At 37.2% G+C, this 25,388-nt stretch overlaps 1 protein-coding gene across 8 annotated transcripts in view; it reads right to left on the bottom strand.

The window, feature by feature from the left end:
* Toll-6 (Toll-like receptor 6) overlaps window positions 1-25,388 on the bottom strand; it is a 451,300-nt gene that overhangs the window by 286,814 nt on the left and 139,098 nt on the right. The window lies entirely within an intron of this gene.

Below are 25,388 nucleotides of genomic sequence, written 5' to 3'. Positions count from 1 at the left end.
AATCGTCTCCTTCCTTTTCTTTCCATTTCACTAACTTTCTTATTAATCAACAGAATATATTACAATCTCAGCTACAGACAGCGTAGTTAATCAAATCATAACAAAAATACACTCTTGTACGTAATTCAAATAGTATTTCCAGGTTGCAGAGGTTTAAACCGATCAATAATTATATTAAGCGAAGACGCGAGTTAAATGTTATTTTTAGTAAACTATACAAATAGCATTCACATTTTTGAGTGCGATTAGTTTTATGAACTTCGGCAGAAATCCACGCGTGGCTCTGTGACTCAGGCTCAAATTGAGATGCTTAACTCGTAATTGAACTGGGACATGTTGCTCAGCATCAATTTAGGGTTCTAAACTGCTGCGATGAGGCATGGCAGATTCCTTAATCGAAGTTGTCAAGTATCATCAGAATCGAGAGTGACATTTCCGAGATCCAGTTTCATCAAACCATCGATCGAGACTGTATTTGCTTCTTAACCCCTGTCTAAAGCGATGACTGTGTGTGTTTAAACTGCTGCATGATGCCAATATCAAGTCTGAATTCTTCTGTGTACGCCTACATTTCACGAAGTGAGCAAAGTAAATCCATATTTTGCAGATTGTCTGAGACATTAATTTTTCTAATAAATCAGGTGTAAGTCAAAATCAGCAGGGAAATTTAATTTTTGTATCCATATGTTTATGCCAATCCCCTGCTTTAAATAAGGTTCAAATCATACTTCACAAAATATTTAAAAAGAGGATCATTACCCAAATAATGCCCGTACGCACATCATAAAAATTTTAGAGCGTTTACTCTTTTATTTCCTATGCGCGATCAAATCGTGAATTTTAACTTTTCATGCTCTTATAAACAGCGTAAAACAGGGCGGACGGACTGCAAGATGATTCACTAATTTTGTAGACAATAAAATGTATTTCTCAACCAGAATTGTCAAAAACATTGGATAAGCCAGCAGGGCCCTGTTTCTTGGTTACTGACGTCACCTGGCCTAATTCCTTTGGACTGCTGTCTTCGGGGATGTAAGAAGTCACTGTTGTATGCAAAGTCGAGCATAAGATCTGAGCTCCTGAATCGCATGATCGATGCTTCCGCTCATAAAAGAAACGACCTACACTTTCTTCCAATGTCTGCTAATCCCATTTCACGAAAGTCCACAATGTGCAAAGGTAATCAGGGAGGCCATTTCCAGCACTTACGAGGTGCGATCGGAAAGTTTCAAGACTGCGCGTATAAAAACCCGTACACATTACACTAGCATTAACATTAGTTACTACTTCATAACATTTCCTTCTTTATAAATTTATATAAGTTAAATTCAATACAATAAAACATAAATTACTCGTACAATTATTGTCAGCAACCCAAATTCTTAAAACACTCATATTTTCCAAATGACTCTGAGCCCAGAAAGGCAACAAAGAGCTATGGACGTCTTATTGAGGGGAAAGTTTTGTGAAGTAATATAAATATATAAAAACACATCTTAACTTCCGTATTACTCTCCGGGTAACTGCGAGGAAAATCCGAACAGCTCTTGCACCGATGTTAGTTGACAGAAGGCTCCCTAATACACCTGCTACATGTTCTGAGCGGGTGAAATTTCTGCAGACAAGGAGCTAAATATACATACAGCATTCTAAGGTAAATATTCATGTAACCATGAAGGAACATTAGTAGTAGTTGGGGTGGAAAATGCAGGTAACAGGAAAAACTTTGTAATAATATCCTACTACGGCCACAAGTGAAATATCTGAACAGGCAGAGTGAAATCTGGCAATGCTAACACCTGCATAAACAATCTGAATATTCTGTGTTAAAACAACGTACCTAATGCTGAAATAACTCCGGGTTAAAATAAATGTAATTGCCACACTTTGTGGGCTACAGGGTCTTGGGAAAGTACGCTGATGGCGTTGTAAGAAAGAATAATATTAATCAACCGAAAATTTAAAAAAATACCAACCAAGTATAAATTTTTTTTACGTGTTTTTAATTTGTTAACGTTCCTATACGCAGATAACTGTGCCGTCTGGGTAAAAAATATTCGCGCTCTTATGGGCAAAGAGTTACTTCAAAATACACTGATTTAAAAATAGAATCATGCAATATGTTTAGTCTCCATCAACAGTGTGATGAGTCGCCCTGATGATGGAGGCAGAAGGGACCTCTACCAGACTACGCGGCGCTACAACCCAGAAGACAGCCACCCTCGTACTCACCGTTTAATTGATTTTGTTTATTTCATTTTAATTAATTTTTCATTAATAATATATTACTATATTTAATATATTTGTAAATGGAATTAATTAAATTATGTAAAGCTTAATTAGTATTTTAATACGGCATGAAAACGTTGTTGAAACCAAACCTAGAAGAGCATTCGACTGTGATAAAATGCAGCATAATTTTGTGTTTTCAGTGAGCGAGTGGGATGTATTTACCAAACTGCCTTGTGAGTGACATCAATATAACGGGTGAGTTGAACTGTTATTCATGAGTCCCAACGCAGTGCATTGATGATGACCGGAACAGAAGAATATATATTTATTGGGCTATTTTAAAACCTATAACCCAAAACTTCAGTTCAACTGCGCCTGCTAAAAGAGAGTTGAATACCTTCTTAGATTCAATTCTAAAGGGTTTTGACGACGGTAGTTTACATTTAAAATTATTCTTTGTCAGGACGTTTTCCATCGTCTGTTCTTTAAAATCACGACGTTTCGGAGGCTGGTTGTCTTCGTCTTCAGGTGAGAGGTACCTACTCTGTTTGTTCCCTTAGATAGAGCTAGTCTCTGTCACTGGACCCTAAGGGACCCAACAGAGTAGGTACCTCTCACCTGAAGACGGAGACAACCAGCCTCCGAAACGTTGTGATTTTAAAGAACAGACAATGGAAAAAGTCCTGACAAAGAATAATTTTAAACCTTCTTAGATGGTTATAGGTGAATCGCTAAAGGGATTCCCGATCTAAGAACACCGAAGTGCTGTGTTTTGAACACTCAAACAAATGTATATGATTTAACAAAGGAAATTACAGGGCTATTGAGAAACACACATTTTAAGGAGATTCATAATTAATGCTTTTCTCCAAATACTTTTTATCATCATCATCATCCATACACAAAGTTAAGCCGATATGTTGATTCTTAGAATTCGAGTTGTCCAGAATTCCTTCATGAAGCTTTCAATCCGTCGTCTTCGTTTTGTGTGGTATCTTAAAATTTGTTTTGAGAGTTTCTTATCTTTCATTCCCAGAAAGCGACGAAGAAGATTAATATTTTAATGTCAGAAAATCAAGTACGTAAGACATGTAGTGCGCATGGAAAGATGAAAAATGCATAAAATGTAATAGAAAACCTTAAAGGAAGATACACCACAGGCGCACATGGGAGTTTAATATTAAAATAGTTGCTAAAGGAAAAACTTGTATGGGTGTGGACTGCATTAAACTGTTCACAAAAGGATTCAGTCATACGCTTCTATAAAGACAGAAGCGACACTCCGGGTTGGCTGTTCCTGTAGCTAAGGAATTAAGCGCGGTAGAATAACGGCACAAAGAACAAAAATTATTTTGCGGGTGAGGAGATTATGGGAAGTAAGTCCACAAACCCTAAAACTGCCCCGGGTTCAAGTCTCAATGAAAAAACAGGGTTTAGTGGTTAATAATAATGACAATAATAATTTTCCATGATATTCAACTCCATATGTCGAATAATCAGGACTATGTTAAATTTCTTTGATAAGAAAATGTTACTCCCAGAATTTCTTTGCAGTAACACTGCGGGTATTCTGCTAGTTTTATAATACAAACACGACCCATAAACAAGCGCAGAGGTTTTAGTAAATTTCGCGCCACAGCGACCACAACACGACCCCCGAGCTGATTTAAACGCGCAATGCACACTCCGCGGCCCGGTCGGTTACCTTTGCTTATGAATTCATGAATAAATACGTGCACACATGAATTCCAACAGTTACACTTCCATGGCAGATGCAGCCCGTTCTACGAGTAATTCATGTTTGTCGCTAGTGAAATCACTAATTACGTGACATGATTTGCCATGATAAAACGATCGAGTCAGCGGTAACTTACAATGCGTTTCTGATTCGCAGCTGTTTATTACCGAAGCCCCCGTTTAAACAAACAATCCACGCGTGTTATTTGACCCTTGTTGTACTCCGTTCCAAGGTTTGTCAGTTGTTTAGGTCAAGTTATAAATAACAAATGGCTGTGCCAAAATTAAAGCCATCCATCCACCCTATAACATACGAGCAACGTGTTGCTTATTTATCCTCGGCTGTAGCATCAAATCACGCTCATGATGACATGTGTGACACATTGCAATTCTGTGCACGAAATATAACGACTCGGATTTCATCCGGGAAACGTGTTTCAACCAAGTCGATGTACAAGTCGACGCAGAAATAATTTTAAATAATGAAAGTGGTTATTTATTTTGAAATACTTGCGAAATATATTAACTTAGAATTATTAAGTCTGCATGATAGCTATGATTTAAGCGAATAATTCGGGCCAAATGAAGGTGTGTTTGGGCCCTAAGCTATATCAAGCTTCAGAGCCCTACTATAACAAAGGAAATAATAGGTAAAACCACGTAAAAAGGAATAAAAAAGTCTATTAAAGTTTTAAACATGAAGTAATAACTAACAATTAAAAGTGTTATTTTTCAGTTCTGTAATTTATTAAATATCAATTAATTTTTAAATAATATAATTAAAATAAATATATAATTTTTAGAATGATCAGAACGTGAGGTACCTCACTTAGATTAGACCAAATTCCGACATTTAACATAATGAAAATCACATCAAAGATTACTCAATGGAGCACAACCATGTCCGTTATAGCAGTGTGATAACTGTGATTAATGTGTTGGCGAAATTCAATTAATTTATTTACGTGTTTGCCAACAGCAAGATGCCAATAACAGGCAAACACTGATAATAAATACAATAATAATAAAATAATAATGCAAATTATAACACAAACAGATTAACTAAACTTATACATGTACAGTATTAAATATAACAGCCAAATGCAGGGAAACCCGAAAAAGAAACAATATTAAACACAAAGCAAAATAAACGAAGAAATACAAATTTATTACGATGTTAATATAGAGTCCATAATAATGTATCACTTTTGTTTTTGTTGCCCAATGCATATCGGCCCAGTAAAAGCATCCCTGTACACAAATGAAATTCTAACCAAACTCCACCATGTTGTGTACAAAGTATTGGCACAACCTAAAACGAACTCATAAAGCATCCAAGGACTCATAAAAATAGCCAACTCTTACATGCATAAAATTAGGCATAAATCAAATTTAACGAAATTCAAGCAGATAGTGGCGTTCTAGGATGTGAAAATGTGTGGCCCTGTAGGCGGCACAAAAGTTTCGGACGAACATATCGCCTCCATCTTCAGCATACACTGGTAAATATTTCAGTTTCACGCAACCAAGAAAACTGCTATCCGCACTTTCCCCGCAGTAAATAACCCAGAAAACAAAACTAATAATAATAACCATTTAAAATAATTTGTTCCGTCAATAATTATGTATTTGTACTCTAAACTATAGATTTCTACCTCAAGAGTTCAGCACTAGATGGATAAGACAAAAGAGTAAACAAATTAATCTTAATGTACACAATGAAACAAAGATAAATGTAAAGTCGCTAAGCACGTATGAAACATGGGACCATGTAAATAAAATATACGTATTACTATTTGGGAATAAACATTTTCAGACTTGTTTCTTTAGCATGCGACCATCATAACTGAATTCGTCTTAAGATTCCTCTCTAGTAAATGTGTTAAGAGCATTTCAAAATGGTAATGTTCGTACGATGTGAACTGCATGTGCTTTGGGTACAGCAACTTGAGCCTCAGTTAAGTAAAACGGACTAAGGCAGTCGCGGGAGGTAACGTCGGGTTGAATCATGGTGTTGGCTACCGACTGTAATGACCCCTCTGGGCTAAATTTCGGCTTGCAGGTTTTCTAACTTGATTCTGGCACCACAGAAGGATATAGAGGTTGAACCTGTTAGCCTCCAGCCTGACCGCCATCCACCCAACACACGCCAGAAGTGTGGAGGAAAAGGTGAGGTCCCGCATACGAAAGTCAATCTCTCCATCTTCTGTAACCACTTCCTTTATGGAATGGCGTAAAAGGGGAAGGTAAAACGCCCAAAAAAAGAAATGAAGGAGAGAAAAATCTAACCGCCACTTTAAAATACATTTTACCGAATTCGCCTTTCCTTAAAGGCAATGCGTGACCGGAGTTGTCAAGTGATAAAAACATTTCCTTTAAAAGGTTACGAAATAATTTAATCAGAATCAAAAGTATTGCTTTTTGGCTAGACTATTTTTTAAAGTCAACATAAACGGTAAATAAGAATGTTATGCAAGTTCCTCTTTTCATGTGATGCACGTTTGGTGAAGTGGTCAGGTTTGTCCAAGTTTTAGTTAAAATTGGACGTAGACTGCTCCCCGCAATATTTCCTGACAACACACTCTGAATTAAAACAAACCACCTGGGTCAGTTGCAGACTGGACGCATGAGGGCTATCTAGTATATCCTCAGCAGACACTGGGGAATTCCTCTCACGAACTAATGTACAGCCACTTCTAGCATAGCTATGCGTCTGACGTTTAATCAAGACTGTACATAATTTAGAACGTAAATAATAAAACATTATAATAACAAAGCTTAAGACGAGAAAATAAGCCAAGTATGTTACAAATGGTTGGTTTAAATGTTAAGAGATAATAAAACAGGTTTCTTGTGACCTATAATAATATCACAATACCAAAAATTATCAAAAAAGTACCAGTTTTCAATACTATGTATTTCGTTCGAAATATGGAACGCGTAAAATTACTATATAATTTCAGGAAAAAGAACACATACATATATAGATGTTCAGTTGTACTCAAACACAGCGGATTTTGAATATTACAGCAGAGATTAACATATTGGACTATTTATTATACGACAATAATTTTCTAGGGCGTTATTTCCTGAATATTGTAAGTCCTGTCAAATCTGGGAATATCACCTTAGAAGCCCTAGGACATATACATTTTGCCTGCATGATACATATTCATTCTGGACGCCAATGACAAGTGTGGCGAAAAGTCAACACACATAACCTTTCAGGATCTGAAGCCACGATCTCATCGTCCTTAAAGCAGCGCGGTCAACGGGATCATCACATCCGTGTATAACCAGATGTAAATTAAAATAGCTATTAACATATATAAATACCCCCAATTCTCTGTAAGAGAAAAAACTTACTGTCTCTTTCTTAGAAGATAACAGAAAAAGGGTAATGGCGAATATTTAACTAAGTATACATTTCATGATTTGTCCTAGTCCCCGCCTATCGACGATTATAAACTATGAAGGGCAACCATACTTTTATTCTCGGTAAGCTGAAAAAGATTGTAATTTTGTGGAAATTACCTCATTGAAAAGTGATTAGTTGCTTAACTGTACTGCATAAAACTTCCGTCTTTCTTGACAGCGATTAAGAAGGGATACAATCACGCAGAGACATAAACTTAGGTAACAGGATAATATTAGAATAGATCTTAGAGAAACACCTGTGAATAGTCGAACTGTATCCAGGATAAGCAGTTAAGCATAGATTCGACTTAAAATTATTTGTTGTCAAGACTTTTTCCATCGTCTGTTTTTTAAAATTCACGACGTTGCACGGTTTATATTGTCCAGTGACAGATACTAGCTCTTTCTAAGGGACCCAACAGAGTAGGTACCTCTCACCTGAAGACGGAGACAGAACCAGCCATGGAAACGTCGTAAATTTTAAAAAAAACAGACGGTGGAAAAAGTTCTGACAACAAATAATTTTAAGTGTAAACTACCGTCGTCAAAACCCTTTAGAATTGAATAGATTCGACTAGTAAGTATTTCTGAACACAGCAAAGAACATTCAAGTTTCACTAAAGTAGGAGAGATTTTTGCAGCTGAGCAATGGTAATAATCTAAAAAAAAGTGTCCGCACCATGGTGTTAACAGCACTTAGGTAGGCGTACACTCCAGACAAGGAATTACATAGAAAATGTAGCTTGCCATTATTATAGTTGTGATTTCGAGACGCTGGTGCCTAGCCGTTGCGTCTTTGTAACATGAAAACGTTTTTCAGTTTGGATCTGATTTGCCGAAAGACATGCGAAACAACAAAAAAGAAACTGGGTTACATTTGATGAATTGTTAATGACGACTTTGGAAGCATTTGTTAGAAAGAGACCGCGGTGCAATTTAAGGTATAATCGCAGTAGAAAATTTACTTTAATGCCTCCAAAATACGATGGAGAATGTACTTGTAATCATTCGTTCGCATATCAGTATATGAGATTTAACCAGAAAGGTTTCATTTAGCAAAGTATTGCAAAGTACCGGAGTTAATCCTACTGACAATTTATATAGCTATAAAATACAGAATATGGTTAGAACTCTTACTTCGTATTAGGCATGTTGAGGTTCAAATCTCGTCCCAAGGACCGGCTACAGTGACTGAAGTTTTCTGGATTTCTTCAGACCTTCCGGAAAATTTCCGGGACAGTTCTTTAAAATAGGCCACGACCGCTTCCTTGCACATCCTTTCCAATTCATTATTCATTAGTCATCGTATCACTCGACGTTTTGTAGTCGACTGAGCTACTGACATCGTCGTAAAATAAATAAAATGTATCCTCTATAGAAAGATAGTTTTATGTTGACATGGTAACCGCGTGTCTGTTTCTTGAGCCTTCGACGGATTTTACTGAATCTTATTTGAAACAGAACGCCTTTGTAGTTTTCGACGTCCTACCATAAGCTTAAATGAGCCGGGATAGCTCAGTCAGTATAGTGACTAGCTACGGGCTGGACGGCCGGGGTTCGATCCCCGACGGGGGCAGGGGATTTTCCCTCTAGCCTCTGGGGCCCACCCAGCCTCCTCTACAATGGGTACCGGGGTCCTTTCCTGGGGGTAAAGCCGGCCGGGGCGTGATGCCGACCACTCACCCCCATCTAATGCCGAGGTCAAGGAAGAGAGGAGCTATACCTCCACTCAACCCAAACGCAGAGGCTAGAGGAAAAATCCTCTGCCCCCGTCGGGGATCGATCTCCGGTCGCCCAGCCCGTAGCTAGTCACTATACTGACTGAGCTATCCCGGCTCACATATATATATATTTATATATATATTTATATATATATTTATGTATGTATATATATTTATATATATATATACTATTCCATGTAACAGTAATACATAGGTCAGTGATTAAAGATTTGAAGTACGAACAAGTCTAAGCAATATTTAAAATTCCATTTCCCTACTTGACAGAAAAAACAACATTTTCCATCACACAGATGAAATATTTATGCTGTTTACGGTAATAATTACTGTTTGCCCTGAAAATTACACTAACCCAGTGCACACTCCGTGGAATACATAACGCAGAGTTACTGACGTTAAAGAAGATGGTATATACATCAATGGACTTCAAAGCGTTTATAGTCTGTTCATGAATAATAGTACAGTATATCATTAACTATAATAAATTAATAAATGGGATATTCAGAATTACAAAACATTTTAAAATAGGTTATATTAACTATTGCTAGAAAATCATTTCAAAAAGTTGTGATAACATTTTTATTCCCTTCAAACGATATATTGAGCCACGTGTTGTTAGTTTCTTCCTCAGGGTAAGATAGAAGTTTCTGGCTTGGGAACGTGTTCTTACTTGTCATGTCTTTATCAAGAGTTACAGCTCTCAAAGGGAGAGCGGAAGATAATCTGAAGTTATTTCACAAACATTTCCAGCCTGTACGCATTCTGGTTGCTCCCTTACAAACCCTCCACCCTCGTGTTGAACCACACGTGTGGAAGTTCGAAGTTCACATCTTTAAAAAAATTTCGCTATGTTTCAAGACACAGGAACACGGGTGGAAAATCCAGGTAACTACTGTCTGGTCCAAAAGCCAAACTACGATATTCTGTCTTGGGAAAATACGTTCGCTTATTAAGTATTGTATCTTGTATCCAAGAAACCATCGAAGGTGTTACAAATTTTGAACATCAGAAAACTACAGTACCAAATGAAAATTACAACCAACAAAAATAGTTAAAAACAGATTAAATTCGATAAACAAAAGCTTCGATCTAGTTCATAATTATTTTCATGTCTCCAAATAGAAAACCAAAGGATTCAAAAATAAGAAAGTATTATTTTCCTTGTTGTTTTATGTTGACGTTGAACTTATGTCTCTCGCCTTAATGGAGCGGTTTTAACTTTCTCTGCTGCAGAGGCTGCAATGGTACTTGACTGTAACTTCATTGGAGTTTATTAAACAGGCTAACAACTTGCTGTTCATATGTTGCTGTATAATTATCTTTAACAAACCCAGTTACTGGCAAGATATTTAACACAGCTTTTGCTCGAGTATTGTTTCAATATCATGCATGGTTCGGATGTTGCGTTTTGCATGCATTCATACTCATGCTGATCAGAAAGACGAATTCTAATTCATGATAAGACATTCTTCATCAAGCTATAGTTGCTTTACCCAAAGAAGCCAAGTACTAAAGACTAATTAACACAGTGTTACTTTCTGGAATCAGGTACCGGTAACAATTTGTCATCATACAGAATAACACAGTATTACAGAAAAATATTGGTGGACAGCGAGTGTAAAATTATGCTTTAAGGAAAGAACGCAGATTAAATATCTGTACCCCGAACGAGGGCTGAAATGACAAAGAATATTGCTTCTCGAATAGAACACGATAGAAAAGTATTACCCGAAATTGGAATGCATATTTTCTTGTATAAAAAGTTTTAAACAAAACAAAACCTCGAATTATGCATTTACGTACACACTTTGTGACGAAAAACCAAAGCTCACGCAAAATTCAAAGAATTAACTGAACATTTCTTAAATATTTAACATTTGCCTTTCAAAGTAAAAGAGTGTGGTGTGAGGTCTACGCATTTCATTTCAAGCCTGGGCTATCTGCAGGGTTATACTACGATGTTACATCACTGACAGTCCCTCTCGTCAGACCCTTTCAAACAAATCTCGATTCGTTCTGCTTGTCCCGTCGTATTGGAATATTGACGTTGCAAAGTGAGGGTCAGGCAGATTGCCGAATGTCGTCTGCCACAACACGTCCACCTTTGAACACACTCGCGCTGTGATATGGCTACTGCCCCCATACGTCATTAATCTTTGTTGGAATAATCTGGTTCTTTGCCAACGAAATGCCAGGAGCGACGTAATATCATTTGAGATGGCGCTGCAATTACTGTAACCGAAGCAAATATTTTGTCTTCTTCCTTCAAGGAGGATGAGTTCTGCTCTGTTTAATCACATGTGCTAAATTTCAAGCACAAAAACATATGGAGTGAGAAGACCTGTTTCTCAGAGTGACGCATAACTCAACAAATAATTTCGCTGTGAGGGGAAACGTATAAGAAATACTTTTCTTGTGACTGTTGTAAATAAAATTCAGAAGACAATAATAATAAGAAGAAGAAGAACCAAACGTTTAGGACACTAAAGCAAATAGAGACTCGGGGCTTCCATCATTATCCAAAAACAAAACTTTGAATTCTCAAATCTAAAATTTCTAAGACGGAAAAGCGCAAATATCAAAATCGAATTACAAAACAAAACAAATTGTCTATTACGAAAGTTGTAATATTAGAACAGTCGACATTTTGAATGTTTACGATAACCTGTTCGTTTAAAAAGGACAGTGCATTCCCACACAGAACTTTCAGTAAAATAATTTTGATCAACCAATATCCCAGTGTAGGCCAGCTTTGTCAGCGTGACTTACTTTTTAAAAAGTCAGAATTTATACTGCTTGAAGAAAATCGGGACAATGTGATGGCAACAGCCTGAAATACTTTCGAAAAATTGTGTCCAGCCAAATTGTCAGGCAAACGTGTGTAATCCCAAGTCGAGTAATTTGAAGGTTAGAGGTAACATTTTTCTTCTACAGAAATAGCCAACAACAAAGCTCTGAAGGGGCCAGACACAAATAGAAGCACACAAAGTTCATTATACTCTAAACAACAACGTAAACGAACTTATATTTGCTTTCAATTTTAATAAATCAATCTATTCAATAACATAATCTCACCAAGAAGATTCAAAGATTTAATTTTTATGTATGACTTATGAATTTCAATAGACCGAGATCAATAAAAAATAAATAAATTTCGCTGCAATGTTATCTGTGATATAATACCGAGTTTGAAAGACTACAACTTTCAAATTTCTGAACAAGCGCTTCCACGAATATTACGTATGAAGATGACTGTCTTCTGGCTTGTTGCGCAGTGTAACCCTTTAGAAGTTTACCAAAGTTTCAGAAGTCCTTGCTGCCTCCATCATCAGGGCCCCGAAACGTCGGTAAACATCTACCAGATTACACGGCGCAACAACCCAGAAGACAGCCATCTTCAGACTCTCCGCCGTGAAAACCTAAAATACTACAATGTTGTGTATGTTTATGTACGAGAGTTATAATTAGCCTGGGTTCTCCCCCGCATCAAATTAGTATTATTTCAACGAAACATACAAAGCGTTTAGCGTTTCTCGTCTCCACTCGTAGCACTGTGGAACACAACAACCAAATTGCACGTTTAGTACGTTTCAGTTGCTAAGAGACGTTTCCTAACTGCAGTTGCAGTCAGTCCAGCGACTGCACGATGGTCTCTTCTGTACTACACGACAAACCGTAACGGAGAGGCATGACAAGATAGCAGATCCCTAGGGTGTCGTTGACTGGCCGATCTCAGCATATCGTGGCAATTAAGAGGGGCAAGCAAACACAATTACGGATAAACTGCCAATAAAATTAGGGCGTGATTCAAAACCAGATCTATAATACCACCCACAAAGAAGCCGTTCTTATTCTAATTGCCACCAAACTGAAGGGTAAAGCAGACTAAAATTATCCTTTAATGTTTTCAAATTTGCCGAGTGCTATCCCTTTATACAAAACATGCTCTCGCCCTTGGTGGGTGAAGAACTAAAGAAACTTGACAACACAAAAAGGGCTGAAAAAAGAAAGGTCTGAAACAGCGAGAGGAAAAAAAATAGAAGGAAATTAAAAAATAAAGAGACAAAGAAAGAAGTCGTACTGTATGCTAGACATTTTAGGACGTACGATTTAGTTTAATTGATGATTTTGTAAGCATGTGAAAAGTCGGTTTAACTGATTGGTTAACCGAGTCAAGATTTTACGAGCCCGAGTGTAACGGCAAAGTGTTGTTCTTTCGTCTATCAGCAAGATACAAAATCAAGTCCGGATCAGATAAAATTTTAAAACTCCATGAGTCCTCCAAAGAGATATCGATTCCAATCCTAAAGAATTATTTTCTTCATGTGTATTTTTCTTCGTATAAAAAGTCCTATGGCTTGTTCTTTTGTCCACATTTTACAGTAAATTACTTCATATCAAAATCGTTTCCTGCTGTTTATAAAGGAATTAGCAATGCGTGTCTTGATAAAGAACTGTCGAATAAGACAACAAGATTTTAAATGTGCGCCCATTGTAGTGCACTGACATTTCGAAGACATTCTTTACGTCACATAATATAGGTGGTTGTTGCATTAATACTAGTGTTGCGTCTTAGATCATTTTTGTACTAATGTGATGCCAGCAAAGGTTACGCAACAGCAGAAATAACGTTCGCTAATTATTGAAACAATGTGACCCGAGTTCACGTTGTTTTTAAACAATGTAAACCCATTGATCCCACTGTTACGCGACATCGGGTTCTAACAGTGAAACTTCTGATTCCATTGTTGCAAAAAACGCGACAGACAAACACAGAATGGCCCACAAGATGTTCTTTGTTCACGCTAAACTGTAACGAACATACACCGACTGGTAATAAAACATTCGACACTCGACTCATCATCCTTTGTGGTGGAAAGACCGACTAGAGCGATATTTTCAGAAAAGGTATTATGTGTATACTTCAGTCTCTCGCTTATCGTTTCTTTGAGTTTGTTAGGGGACGCGCAGTGTACATTTGTCTCCTTTACAACAATTGTAATTTACTGTACGATATAAATTCAGATAATTCGTCAGTGGGCATTATGTTCAGCTTTTGTACGTTCTGAGACGACAATAAATCCTGACGTCACGGATTTAAGCTGTGCATGTCGTAACTCTATCACTACTGTCATATTAGTCTTACGTAAAAGAAAAGACACTTTCTTTGGCCTGTATCCTTAACGTCAGTTGAATATATGAGGAGCCCCCTGCCAGTTAAGGAAGAAACTACGATCTAGGAGCAGCAAAGCAATTCCTATAAGCCCTTCCAACTTCTTGCATGTCTTCGCTTACCCCAGATATACCCTCAACCCTCTGTCTAAGGGTTGTCTCAGTCAGCGCCTATAAATCCCGCGGACAGGTTGAGTGGTCCTATGTGACGGAGGAGTCCACCCAGTAACTACCTGTAATACCGGCCAACTGGGAGATAAAACTAGAACCACAACTTCGGGCGTGTAGCATGGCTGCCTAAGCTAATAAACAGTACTTTACGGGTATTCAAGTGATCTTTTGTCTGTTGAACTCAATTTTCGAATCCTCGGCAGGTAAGATAGTCCGTCTCTTTACCTTTTGATTTGTTCGATTTTTATTATTTAGTGTTCTGTCTGACGACAGGTCCATATGAACAGGATCCTTCCATCCTTTTCTCTTCTCGGACTGGGACCTGTTCATATACGTTCTTGGCAGATGATCCAGAAGTGGTTTGCCATTGCCTTCTTCTGTGTGTGAATGGAGCAATTGTTGGGATGCCACGGAGACACCGGGGAAGCCCCCGGAGGAAAGCTCTGTGTTGCCTAGACCACGGCCTTGCCCAACACAAGTTATAAATTCGGGCACCGCCGGGAATCGAACCCGAGACCCCAGGATTACAAGACCAGCTTTCTAACCGCTAGGCCACCGTATATGTAAAGATTCTACACGGTGGATAGAAAATGATGTGGAAGGAAGTGGTTAATTGGTTGTCACATTTCCGCCACACCAGTGTGTGTAGTAGCATGAAAAATAAAACCTCAATTCTTAGAATGAATTTCCTATTACATTATATTAAAAATAAGGTCGTATAAAGGCACTTAATCATGATATGGTTGCGTCAGTGTTTTTCAATCTAACATAAGAGAACGTAGGTTTGTAGGCTGAGGAGGGCGAAAAATAGCATTTTTAGAATCTTTATAATTTATACTTTTCATAATAGAACTATTATTATAATGATCAAATCGAGGAGGATTAGATGGGGCAAACATGTAGAATGTACGTGGGAGATGGGAAATGTTTGTCTCAGAATTTCCAAGGACGAAACAACTTAGGAGACCCAAATGTTGATGGCAGGATAACATTAATATTAATCATAGCGAAACAGGATGTGACGTTGTGGAGATAATTTAACTGACACAAAAAAGGTCCAATGGTTAGCTGAGCTACTGTCAAGTTTAAAGAAGACCTACACCATGAGGATATTACAAATTATTTGTGGAGAGACTTTTCCATACGTTTCTTACTTCTTTAATCCTCTTTGTTGGGAAGCCTGTGGGGAAGAGACCGCTGGGGAGACCTAGACGTAGATGTGAGGATAATGTCAGGCGGGATCTATGGGAGATAGGAGTTGAAAGAGACTGGAATTTGTTGGCCCAGGACAGGGTCCGGTGGAGGGCTTTGGTTAAGTCGGTGATGAACCTTCGGGTTTGTAAGCCATCTAATTGGTTAGTTGGCCGATGCGCTAGATTGAGAAGTTCAGAGCGATCTAATTAGACGCCAGTTAGAACGAGAAGCATGTAAATTGTAGAGGACAGTAAGGGAAAGATAAAAGACAGGCACATAAAGGTGAAGATTAGGAACACATGGCAGATGATAAGATCCAGTAGGCTTCAGAACTGTGGGGAGAACCTCAAATAATGTCGCAGCGAAGAACTAATGGGGAGAGAGACAAAGACTTCACGCTCTGCTGGGTAGAAATGTGATGGCGATTCTCGGTCGTAACTTTAGGGGACAGAGAACCCACCCCACAAAGCCCATTCCTATAATTGATTGACGGCCCAGACACAGGAAGTGTCTTGAAATGGTTCTTGTTGAAGACATAAAACCCATGCACGAAATTTGAAGATATTTCAGCCAGAGACCTCAGATGTTACCTGATATGGAACAAACAGTTGCTTCCCAGACTAAATCTACGCCATTCAACATATTGTGGTATATCAGACAGATTTTCTCAAGAACCGACTAACATCGATTCCAGACATAGAATTTCTATCTGAGATTTCAAGTTTGTCTTCTCAGATTATGAGCAGAGTTATCTGGTAGAAAACTGACCGACGTTTCAGAGGTGCATGCTGTCATCATCATCAGGGATGTCTTCTGGGATGTTGCGCCGTGTAGTCTGGTAGATATTGAAAAACGTTTATAACAGAAGGTTTTATCATCAATATTGTCAAAGATTATAATCGCTAATGATGCATGGATGTTCTTTAATAGTACAGATTCGAATTCGTGAAATGCTTACGTTTCTTCTCAAGAAGTTCTTTGACCATGAGAACGGTTTATAGTAGACTTATAATAAAATTTACCATTACGCATTCTTCGAATTCATTGTCTCATCATTCAAGGTAACATTTCCATCTCCTTCGACACCATAATACCTTTGCAGCTGAAAGAGTATTTAAGTAACCTGACACCCACTGCACTAAAGCAGGTAGGACCGGGCAAAGAAAATAAGCCAGGATAAAGCGAGGATCGCAATCAACATCAGATAGGCTATCAGAATTGTTCAATTACGGTAGTTAGAGACACCTACATTTTACATGGGGAAACAGTTTTTTATGACAGTTTGAAGTATATTAGGTGATGTTTTAGTTTGTATGTGTATATTAAAACGTTTTTACTGCAAGAACATGGATTTCTTTTAAACAAGTTACGAAAGATGCACAAATATTGTATTGCTGTAGGATATATGATAGAATCCCTTTTCGATCACAGTAGCTTTAGGGATTTGTCGCGAGCTATTTTTGGTGGTAATAGCCCGTTAAACCAAAATGGCAGTGCACCGAGCAAAGTGAATAAGGCGTAGTAGAGAACTGTTCAACTTCAATGGCATATTTGAAGCATTCGTTTAGAGTTGAACGACGTGTTTATATGGTTTCTTATTGGATAATCCACATTTATTTTAAGTAGTCTAGACTTCAGATAATTTCAAATGACGTACGTAAGAAAAACCAACAAGAAGTGGTGGAATGAAAATAATGTGGAGGAAGACATTCTAGTGGCTGCTTTAGGTACTTTAACTATGCAGCCGAATGTACGCAACGATGAACAGACATGTGAAAAGGAGGCTCAATTAAGACAGAACGATTTAGTGCCGTTATAATAAAGAATAAGACACATAATTCGTCGACTATTTAAAATTCGTCGGTAGTTTATTATTTCATAACACGAGGGAGTAACGAGTTGGGAGAAATTTGCATACAATGTTTCTCAGAAGAATATAATCCTAAACCCTTTTCAGAATGAAGCAGCAAGTGATAAATGATACCGGCATTCTATTAATTAGATCGGTCGCCTTTAACTCGCAAGTTTCTCAACAGCTTACAAACTCTAATGGCAGTGTTATTGACGATTTCCCTATAAATGATATTCCCTACATTATTTTTATTTATTTCACTAAACAAACTAGATTTTTCAAATTTCAAATGTCACATTAACAACAAGTTCTTGTAATTTGTTTCTTGATAAATATAACGTATCAGAAATGGGATGCGTGACGTTTTGATTATCCTGTAGTAGTCATACTTGAAGATACTGTGATACTATTGCACTACTGACTCTCTGGACTTGTCTAGAACGGAATACTGGACATATTACCGTCATCAGGTGAAAGGGTAGGAGGTGTCTATTCATATGGGTCCGTTGAAAAGTGCTAAATTCATAAGGCCGTACAATATTTTCAGATTGCCAGACTCTAGTGTTTTACCTTGGAGAAATGGATTAATACCCGAGCGGCTTAAATTGATATTCGTGACGAACCGAAGTAGGAATGGAGCAGATTTCTGTCTTGAGTTCTTTGGTTTTCCCTATTAATAATTCCACCACTGCTCCATACTCATCAATCAACGCCCTATGAGATGTGCGATAAACCTGACCAAGAAGCACACTGCATATCCTCGGTCTGAAGTTTGGAGGTTCATTATCTCTGACCCAGAACATGGCTTATCTTGGAGTAAAGGTGATTTATAATTACAGAAATTACACAAAAGTCTGAGTTAAGAATGACATAACACACATGACACGTTTTGGTGAAAAGATACATGACTAAATGAAACTGAAAGGCGGTAACAATGATAATGACGAATATCTCTAGACACAAACCAACCCAAGAACAACAAAATATTCTATATGTGAGCAATTTGGTAACAGACATAATCAAAGTGCAGAATGGCAAGAGATTACAACCCAGGAAAATTCAATGTATAGTCTTTGAAAACTTATTTCTGATTTCATAGGCATTTCCTCACAGTCGCATACTTAAACCAAGTTTGCTGTACATTTCGTTCTTCTATGCTGCAATAATGAATTCACGTCAGACAGGAGGAAAAGAGGAAAGAGGATGGGATTAAAGTTTTATATATTTACCACTCCACACCACCTTCAACTTCAGCTCCAACACGATAGCACATAACCAATAGGAGTCAAATATCTTTTATAAATGATACCAAAGAATTCGTGAAGGCGAAGGAAAATTTTTACATTTTCTGGTGCACTGTCTCATATGACTCTGCATTTTGGTGGGCTATATAAATATTCACCTGATTTGTCATTAAAATTGATATTGAATTTCATAATTTTTTAAATCGTCGAGAAAGTTATCTGACCTACAAATGCATTGTTTTATACGTATAAACAAACATTGCGATGAATTTGATACCTTCCTTCAGCGGATCTTTCATTTCTGTAGGGAAACTGCTTATATCATTGATGATGATGATGATGATAAATTGAACGTAAAGGAAAGAGAGATACAGAAAATGTTTATAAATGCGTATGTACTGTAATAGCACAGATAGTTACTACAAAATAAACATATGACTGTAGAACTTACTCCTAAAACATTCAGCGATACAAAACTACGTATATATTATCCCTCTAATATATTTAACGCTAGTGGTCACTATGTCTACCACTTAATTCAATGTTAGTCGGCCTGTCGCCCACATCATTCCATTATTTAATTCATCTGGTTCTTAAAATATACTGCAAAACTACTATGAAACATAAATAAAAACTTTATACGTTAACGGTGATGCAGTGTTTTCTTGGAGGTACGACTAGAATTATTAAATATATACCGTTTCAAGCATATATATCATACATGGCTTTTATCTTAATTTTCTTATTCTGTCAAAAACCAATGTTTTCTTCTAATTCCTATGTTTTTGGGCGGGTTACAATAGCAACGAACTTTCGAACGTCGGTAGGCCATATTTTTAGGATTGTTGAGGTCAGAAAGTTAAAATATTGTGTGTTAAATGTATGAATTTAACAGTTTTGTTTAAAGAATTTATGTGTTTTACGTGTATCCTTTCGACGTGTGAGAACGTGTTTCATTCATTGTTATAATCCGAGAGTTAATGCCCGTTGGGATAATGTTTTACAACAAAAACGTGTTTTATATGTGCGTGTACGGATGTATTTTGGGAGTGCATTTTAGTATCAGAACAGTTTGTGTATTACAGGCCTATGAATGTGAATTTATAGAAAATACTTCGAAAAATGGACATATTACTTCAGATCTACAATGGATGCATTTTTGATTACTAGGAGTAACAAGCATGGATAGAAAATGTTTATTTAAGAAGCTTTATTAATTTGTTAAGGGAATAATAAAAGTTTGCAACCAGAACTCTAAAAGCAGACAGCGAACTAAGTAAGTTAATTTCATCTCTTACTTAGTCCTATTAATGGTTTAATCGACGTGATCCAAGAAAACACTAGCCTATTTAAAATGGAAGGAAAGTCTATTGTGAAGACAGGTGAAGATTTAGTGTAAGGTGAAAATTTGGACACAGAAGCAATTATCAGAATGTTTTATATGATGTTATAATTTCACATCAATTTATAACATCAGCAGACAACTAGGCGTATCGTTACTTTACGTGGAATTCCCAAGAGATTTGTACAGACAGATGAAAATAAACAGCAACACAAATTATCATCTACGACTCATGCCACTTTTTTATAATAACTGTATAGAATATTTTAAAAATTTCCGGATTAAAAATGGTTTCTTAAATGCAGACTGCTAAATTCTGGTTTCTGAAATACAGAATGACGAAGCTGTAATTTTGATCGGGACTTCAAGAGATTTTAAGAAAACCGATGCGGAATTTATTACAGACGATACGGGACTGTTTAAATCCTCTCTCAGCAAAGTACATCGGAGTCACACCGAATCGAAGCTTAAACATTTTGAAGCTTTGCGTATAAAACGAGCGCATTTGCATGGTTTGTCACGGGAATACGTAGGCCCAGATGTGTCATACTAGAACCGGTTTCGTATTTCATGTTTGAACTGGCAGATTCTGCTCTAGCCTAAACGTTAAATACGAGAGTAACATCAGCTAACTCAGCTGCTTATTTGCGCGAGTAACACACCTTAGAAATGTAGCAGAACAACTGAGGTAAAGCTTAACGGTTGGCATAGGAAGATGAATGAATAACTCATCTTCAGCCTTTTGGGATGTTGCGCCCTGATGATGGAGGTAACAAGTACTTCTGAAACGTCAATAAACTTCTATCAGACTACCTACCTGGCGGAATTATGAAATATTAATCTAAGCATAATTTCTTTGTCACGAAAATTAAAAAGGGGTGAAAATAAACACAATTTTTCTTTCTAAAACACTTTTAATAAATTATTAATTTCACACGTTTCATTCTTCACTTGGTTTCCTAACAACTGTGGTCGAGTCAGAAGCGAATTTCCACACAATGGAATATCATCGCCCTCCCCCCACCACCAGAACACGACACTGCATCACAGTGCAATAATACGAAACAGATCTGACGGAAGAGATTCGCGCCTGGCGCAATGAGGATGCAAATTACACGCTTCTGTGTCTAGGATGTGCTGAGGCGGAAGTGAGAGGGCAGGTAACGTACCGTCGACTGTTCGCCGATGCCACAGACGTACGAAATTCCTCTCTGAGGAGTAATTCAACGTCATAGTTTTTAAACTGTTTCAGGCCAGTGGTGAACTGTAGGAGCGATCAGTTTACACTCTGTCGTGGAAGGGCATCTCGTCAACTGCTCCTTGATGTCCATTAAAACTTCTCGTGTCCCATTAAACGTGGCAAAGTTCTGTTTTCGATTGCTATGCCAGAACACGAGGGGTAAATTTTACAGCTACACACCTAGTATGTTAGCACAGGCTTACATTCGGGACATAATAACTAAAGTATCTAAGAGGATGAATCTCGGTATTCATAATTAAAGAATTCGTGGATTTTCTGTCCACAATAGGTATTAAGATGAAAAAAGATTTCTGTCTTCTGGGTTGTTGCGCTGTGTAGTCTGGTCGATGTTAACCAACGTTTCAGAGGTCATACTGCCTCCGTCTTCAGGGCGATGAGTATGAAGATTTCTGTCTTCTGGGTTGTTGCGCTGTGTAGTCTGGTCGATGTCAACCAACGTTTCAGAGGTCATACTGCCTCCGTCATCAGGGCGATGAGTATGAAGATTTCTGTCTTCTGGGTTGTTGTGCCATGTAGTCTGGTCGATGTTTACCAACGTTTCAGAGGTCATACTGCCTCCGTCATCAGGGTGATGAAGATTTCCGTCTTCTGGGTTGTTGCACTGTATAGTCTGGTCGATGTTTACCAACGTTTCAGAGGTCATACTGCCTCCGTCATCAGGGCGATGAAGATTTCTGTCTTCTGGGTTGTTGCGCTGTGTAGTCTGGTAGATGTTTACCAACGTTTCAGAGGTTATACTGCCTCCGTCATCAGGGCAATGAATTCATCATACTTTACAACAAGCATCTCAGCTTAATACAGCTCCCTCACAACATTTTACTTTACCCAAACCGGGGTTTCCCAGAAATAGGCCCACACATTACAAAATCTAAAAATCCTATAAATGTTTATTTTCCACTGGACTGACAATTTTTAATTAATAATTCCTACGCATATATTTCCTGTGAATTTAAAACCAATGTAGCGCAGTAGGTAAAGTGATAACATGTTAGATGAGCGGTTTTCAACCCCCGGCAGTGGCAGAAATTCCTGAGATCAACAGAGTACCATTAACATTCATACATCATCGATAAAGTTTAACCTCCACGCCCCCTATACATCTTCATGTTGCATGCCTAGGCGCATATACGGCTTTCACTTATTACGCGCTACGTCAAATAGCCGGAAATAAGTAACAGTCTGTAATTTACAGAAAAATAAGAAAAAATTGTCTTCTTTATACGTTACGTCACTCTAACTTAATTATGTTTGCAATGCGCAGTGGCCTAACTAGCTCCTTGGTTGTCACATATTTTACCACGAGGTTTATACGATTAGAGAGATAATTTTGTTGTGAGGTGCTGTTATTTTTGTGCTGTTGATCCGTTTCACATTTGTACATTGACTGGCGTTATGATACCACATTTTTCTGCTATTTTAATCCTTTTGCGTCAAATTATGGCAGGGCATCGGTTTTAAAAAATGACCAATAAATTATCAAATACGTTAAAAGAGTTGTTTTCATAACGTATTACTATTATGGACAAAAGCGTAATTGGAATTAATTGACTCACTTGTCGGTTTTTTGTTTATTTAACTATGTTTTCCAAATTCACAAATTATATTTAGTCGAACAACAGATTTTAAATGATAAATTGAAAAAGGTGTTGGGACATATTTTAGACTCCAAAATATTCCAGCATTCTCGTGCAGGAACTAAAAAAGACCACAGACAGACGGTCAATATCCTGACCACTAATTTTCCACTACTTAATCAATCATCTTAGCTATATTAGATAAACAGAAGGTTCCTCAAATATCACAAGATTAGAGAAGTTCCTGATTATATAACATATATCATTTCATATCTCTTCGTATGTTTCCATCCGTAGTCTGCTCCAGACACAAAAAAGCAGTGCACTTTACACCTGCTGGGATAGTACATAATTGGAATGTTATCTTTCTGTGTTCATACATTGCTTTGATCATTGACAACATTCATTTTGAAACGACATTAAACGAATTATCAGGAAAATATGGGGGTAATTTGAGAACAAAGGCGCAGGGAAATAGAATACTTCGTGGGTGTGTTATAAACAAAATTTCACGCATGTAAACACGGTGTTTGCAAAAAGTAAGTTTGTTTTTAATTCTGTAATGACAGTGTTACTCAAATCTGTAGTCGAATAGTAACCCGTCAGTAAACCTCAGTATCTTTAAAGCTAATGTTTTGTGGACTTGATGGCTTATTCATAACTTGTTTCAGTTATAAAGGTTAACCGAGGATGAAGACTGCATTTTAGTTATCGTAATAAGGTTTATATGGGAATACAAAGATATCGCGCTGTAGGATTTAGGATGTCAAGTGTTCTGGAGGCCTCATTTCCAAAGCCAATGTTAACTGTCTCGAATGACAATTAAATATTTAAGCTATAAACCCCTTTTATTCACACAGAAAGTGACAAATACCGAGATTATTTACACACTCGTAAAGAACAATGATCCTGAAAGAGAATATTCATTATAAAAATACACAAGTAGTTTAATAACATAACTTAGGCATGTATTTCAATATAATATTTAAAGTGAAAACCTATTTTAATTATAAGCCCATAGGCCAAAATGTATACAACTACAGACTAGTAATGAATGGGGGGGTTATCTCTGCTTCCAATATCTCTAATTTTCGGAATATTTTTGTTTTTTTCTTTTTAAACATTAATGAATGGTAACTATTACATTGGTCCGCGTAATTCGATGGTTGCCTTCTTCCTTGTAATACCAGCGTTTCAGAGGTCCTTGTTGCCTTCATTATCAGGGAGGTAAGTAAGAAATCGGTTTGAGATATAGAAACGAATCAGTCTCAAACTGAATTCTCGAGCACGCTCGGCTTACTGATCGCCCTGATGATGGAGGCAGAAATCTTCATTTTAAGCATTACGTATTGAGAGGATGACAATTTATACTCTTCACCAGACAATTGTATAATTTGTGTGGACAATTAGAACAAGAGTAGACAAGAATCTACGGCATGTGGAACGTACAGGGGACGTGAGAAATACTTGTAATATTTAAGTCTTAAAACCAGAAGGGAAGAATCCGTTTCGGATGCATTAATAATATTAATATTCTGTTTTATCAAGAATCCATTTCCGATAAACAACTGAGTTTGTAAAGAAAAAAAACGTTTAGAACTTCTGTTGGTGTATTTCGATAAAAAATGGGATAATATATAACAGACTTCAATTCGCTCGCTTGTTCTTTTAATAAAACTATCACTATATCTTATGTCGAATAAATACCGTATAGTATATGTGTGATATGGTATTATTTTTATTTAAAATTAAAGTTATCTTCTTTTATGTTGAGCAATTACTATTATTACTTCATCTCAACTTCTAGTTTTATATGAACGACTTCTAGTCATTTTACTTTTGTGTTAAGTGTACGAATATAATCCTCTTAGCTCTCACCAAGCTCTTTCTGAGTGGCTATGTTATTTATCACTCGAATGAGAATGAACTTCATAATGCTATTCAGTATTAAGAAACACGGCTCCAGTCAGCAACTTCTATTCTGACAATTGTTCTTTGTTGGAAATAGGACTTTCTGCGGTAGAAACGCTCTGCGACACAAACAGAAGTAAATGTTTCGCCCCTGTCTTTCTCGAGAAATAAACATATAATTCTTAGGGCGTTACTATACGCGTTCTTCTTTTGGCGGATATTAAAATGTGGAGGATTTACATTGAACGGGACACATCAGCTTTTGGTCTACGCTGATGTTAATTTAATTGATGAACAGATAACAAGTACCATAATTGAAAACACAGAGGCTCTATTACACGTTTATAGGGACGCTCTAGCAGTAAAAGCAGATAGTCAAATGCATGCTCATTTCTCGTCACCAAACTACACCACAAAACTATTATATAAAGATGGTTAATAAATCCTTTGAAAACGTGAGGAATATCAAACATTTTTGAACGCTGTTAAACTAGAATTGAATTCATGAGGAAATTAAAGGCAGACTAAATTCGGGAACTGTT

Source organism: Zootermopsis nevadensis, unplaced genomic scaffold (assembly GCF_977971745.1).
Source record: "Zootermopsis nevadensis isolate Lab colony 2312 unplaced genomic scaffold, Znev_1.0 Znev_ptg000010l, whole genome shotgun sequence".
Classification (NCBI taxonomy): domain Eukaryota; kingdom Metazoa; phylum Arthropoda; class Insecta; order Blattodea; family Termopsidae; genus Zootermopsis; species Zootermopsis nevadensis.
The sequence above is the reverse complement of the archived record's forward strand: the minus strand, read 5'-3'. Positions and strand labels throughout refer to the sequence as shown.